At 49.5% G+C, this 4,405-nt stretch overlaps 1 pseudogene; it reads left to right on the forward strand.

The window, feature by feature from the left end:
• The first annotated feature begins 3,127 nt into the window (after positions 1–3,127).
• On the forward strand, positions 3,128–4,000 carry LOC141094227 (myosin-9 pseudogene; annotated as a pseudogene).
• Positions 4,001–4,405: the final 405 nt, after the last annotated feature.

The following is a 4,405-nucleotide window of genomic DNA, read 5'->3' on the forward strand; positions in this document are numbered from 1 at the left end:
ACCATTTTAAAAACTACACCTCTCAAAGTGCTCAATAATTCAATAAGTATATTATCTCTTCAGGAATTAAAGCAATGTGGAAGTAAAAAATGAAAACTTTACTTTTTCCCACAAAAAACGCCAAATTTAACATTTTCAAAAGACTAGCAGAAAAAAATGGACTGTACAATTTGTTTTGGAATTTCTCTTGCATACGCTGATACATAATATGTGATGAAAAACTACTGTTTGGTGGCACAGCAGGTCTCGGGAAGAAGCACCATTTGACTTTTGGAGTGCAAAATTGTCTTGAATCAATAGCGGACGCCATGTCGTGTTTGCAGAGCCCCTGTTGTGCCAACACAGCACAACAAAAACCACAAGTGACTCCATTTTGAAAATTACAACCCCAAGGAATTTATGTAGAGGTGTGTTGAACACCTTGTGTCCTCAGATGCTTCTCAGAATTTTGCAACATTGACCCATGAAAATCAAATAATATATTTTTCCAGCAAAAATGTTGGTTATGCCCCAAATTTTTCATTTTAACAAGGGTAGCAGGAGAAAATGGACGATATAATATGTTATGCAAGTACTCCTGAGTACATAGATACCCCACAAGTGGTGGAAAACTAGGCAGAGCTCAGAAGGGAAGGAGAGGCAAGAGAATTCTGAAGCTCAATTTTAGCTGAGTACATTGCCGGTACCATGTGTGGTGTAATGACCACTGTGTCCACTGGGGGGCGATGTGTGGGTGTCCCAGGAGAGAGGATGAGTGGCAGGATGCTGAATGATCGTCATGTATCCCAAAGTAGGTGGCCTTGGGATGGAAGCTTGAATATGTGTGTTGGTCAGCAGAGGAACTGCTGAGCTTTTGTTACACTGTGTCAGGGAGAGCTTTCCAGGTAGCTGCTGAGACGGGCGGAACCAGCTACCTACCTGCCATGTGATCCAGTGGGCGTGGCTATGGACCATATAAGGTGGCCAGGGTAGGTCACATGAGTGAATTCTTGGACCCAATTGGTCCATATGGAAGGTCTCGTGTGGCTGCCTTCCTAACAGCATGTGTGGATGCCGTGTTTAATAGTGTCTGAGAGTTCTCAGGGGAGGGAATGGACTGAGTTTATGTTGGGAAACCCGTGCCGGATCTGGTTATTTGGCTGCAAAGTGAGTATCCCCAACCTGAATGACAAGTGCTACCTTACAATTGGTGGAGAAATGCAAAGGGCAGTGTTGTAGCCTTGTTGCTAGGGGCAACGGATGAGGACTGCAAAATTCAGTTGCTAAGGGCAACGGTTCCAACAGCACATGTTGCAGTGCTGGCAATGCTGAGCCAGGAGGGCAGACGGTCGTGAAAGCCGTGTGATATGCTGACCGGGGTCAGTGGAAGAGACTTATAGGACACCTCCGCGGTAGAGGGGTCCGAGAACCTGCGTGGCCGGCAGGTGACGGTTGTGAAAACCGTGTGATGTGCTGACCGGGGTCAGAGAAAGAGACACTGGATTGCTATAGGGTGCCTCTGTAGAGAAGAGGTACCCGAGAACCTGTGTGGCCGACACAGGTAACAGACAGGTGTCTATGTTGTACTGACCTGCGTCAGAGAGAAAGACTGTGTACCTGGAGGGTTCAGTGTGCAAGGTCCTGGAGGGTCAGTGTTAGGAGGTTCTGGGAGAAAAATTGGATCACTGGAACATGTGCTGTGACCTTGGACCTGGTGAGGCGTGAGTGTTGGGCAGTCTCAGGTGGAGACAGATGTCCTGAAGAGCACCTGCTGAGCCCCTGGACCTGGTGAGGCCGGTGTGTTGGGAAACCCTGGGAGGAGGGTCGGCTCCCTGAATAGCACCTGGTGCGCCCTGTGTGTTGGATGGTCTCAGGAGGAGAAGGACGTCCTGAATAGCACACAGACAGGACACATGAGTTTTGTGTTGTGTGTGTTGTTTTTTTTCTTTTCCCTCTAAAGTCAGCTTGCGGTGGCTCAGTGGGGTCAAGAAGGTGACAAGCGACTTGCTGTAACTCGGCGGGGTTACGAAGGTGACAAGCAGCTTGCTGTATCTCGGCGGGGTTACGAAGGAGACAAGCAGCTTGCTGTAACTCGGCGGGGTTACGAAGGTGACACCAGTAGCTGTGTGTGAACGGCAGCCGGAGGTGTCGGAGATCGGTGACAGCAGGAGCTGTGGTGGTGCCAACAAGAACTTGTGTGGTATTGTTAAAGACATAAACTGTTTTGGTGTGAACTGTGGTCTAAGGAGACCTGTAGAAAGGACATGGGGAAATCCTGAATGGGGGCGGTGACCAAAATCAGGGTGATAACCCAAGAAGGGGTGGAGTCTCAGAGGGAGGTGATGACCCAAATGGGGGGTTGTAGCCCAAAAAGGGGTGGAGTCCCAAAAGGGATAGTCACCCAAAAGGGGGTGGAGTCCCGGCGATTGGGGGCGGAGCATTCCAATGTGAAAAGCCTGGTACAGATGAACTGTTGCCAGGAGCAAATGTTCTATGCCTGTCCTATCTGCCTGGTGAACTACCCAGCCGGCACAATGCCAAGGGGGTGTGGCCTTAGTGCGGGTTGCTCCTGAGATACCCAGCAGAAAGGTGGGGGTTACTTGCAACCACGGGTGCACTGAGAGTTACCCGGTCGCCAGGGTAGTCTTTGAGACAGGTTGGGACATCGAGGGACAGGATTAAATGATAGTCCCGAATCTGTCCTGTCCTGTGGTTATAGGCCGCGACTCTAGACTGTTCTCTGGCTTGTGGGAGAGGGGAGTTCCTCTACAGCAAGGGGTTGGAGACAATTCTACTGTTGGGCTAGCAGACATTGAGACGGTGACGCTTGCTAAAGTGGACAAGTCAGTTGTAGAAGTGACCGGAAAAAGTGATTCCTCTGCCCAACTTACGGACCTGACGTCTTGTGACATGACGGTTGGTGGGCTGGGAGATGAGACGACTGGAGCGGGCACACGGTCAGAGGGTAACTGGAGGGTTCGCTCGGATGATCAGGGTGACAGTCTCTGGGGGTGACTGTGGCTCTGAGAGAGAAAGGGAGCAAAGACTAGAAGAGCTAGAGAAGGAAGTCTCCGAGTTAAAAGTTCACCTGGCAAAGTGGCAAGGTCTGAATAAGTCCCTCAGAGAAGAGGTACGAGTACTGACAGAAATGGTAAGAGGTCTTCTGCGGGAGAAAAACTGGGATGAAGGCTTACAGAGGCTAGGCCCAAGTGGTGAACAGAGTGAAGATAAGAAGAAACTGAAAAGTATGGAAGCAGAGATGATCCATATGCAGGAGGAGCTTGCTGCTGCAGAGCATGCTAAGAGGCAAGCACAGCAGGAAAGAGATGAACTGGCTGATGTGATTGCTAACAACAGTGGTAAAGATGCTCTGGCTTTGGAAGAAAAGAGGCGGTTAGAGTCTCGCATTGCTCAGCTGGAAGAAGAAGTGGAGGAAGAACACGGCAACGTTGAATTAGCCAATGACAGGCTGAGAAAGGCCACACTTCAGGTTGACCAGATGAATGCTGATCTGAATGCAGAACATAGTAATGCTCAGAAGAACGAGAATGCCAGTCAGCAGTTAGATCGTCAGAATAAGGCGTTAAAAGCAAAGGTTGCACAAATGGAGGAACAGCTGGAGGCTGAAACTAAAGAGTGACAATCTGCAGGCAAACAAGTATGTCGTGCGGAGAAAAAACTGAAGGAGATACTAAAGAAAATGAATGATGAAAGGCATAAATCTGAGTAGTATAAAGGCCAGGAGGAGAAAAATAATGTTTGGTTGAAACAGCTGAAGCGCCAGGTGGAAGAAGCGGAGAAGGAGGCTCAATGTGCCAATGCGTTGCACCGTAGATTACAGCGCGAACTGGAGGATGCTACAGAAACAGCAGATGCAATGAACCGTGAGGTTAATGTACTGAAAAGCAAACTTAGACGTGGCGATGTACCATTGGTTACAAGACGCATAGATAGAAAAGGAGTTGATGGAGCGCACTGTAGAAGTGTGGTGACAGTGTCTGATGATGCAGACAGACTGTGACTGGAGGGCCAAAGATCAAGGCCGATATTCTGACCGCTGGGGTCGGGGGAGGCCTAACTTGGAGATGAGGCCATGTAATAGACAAAACAGACGGAGACGGTTCTCTCGACCTGTTGGGCAAGGTGACATGGGTGCCCGGTCTCGAGATCCCGGGGTAATGTTGTGTGTTCAACCCCACAAGTTTGAACAGAGGGGGGAGGTATGTGGTGTAGTGACCACTGTGTCTGCTAGGGGGCGCTGTGTGGGTGTCCCAGGAGAGAGGATGAGTGGCAGGATGCTGAATAATCGTTATGTATCCCAAGGTAGGTGGCCTTGGGATGGAAGCTTGAATATGTGTGTTGATCAGCAGAGGTACTGCTGAGCTTTCATTACACTGTGTCAGGGAGAGCATTCCAGGTAGCTGCT

This window comes from Dendrobates tinctorius, unplaced genomic scaffold (genome assembly GCF_039654945.1).
Source record: "Dendrobates tinctorius isolate UK_male_01 unplaced genomic scaffold, ASM3965494v1 ptg000003l, whole genome shotgun sequence".
Taxonomy (NCBI): Eukaryota; Metazoa; Chordata; class Amphibia; order Anura; family Dendrobatidae; genus Dendrobates; species Dendrobates tinctorius.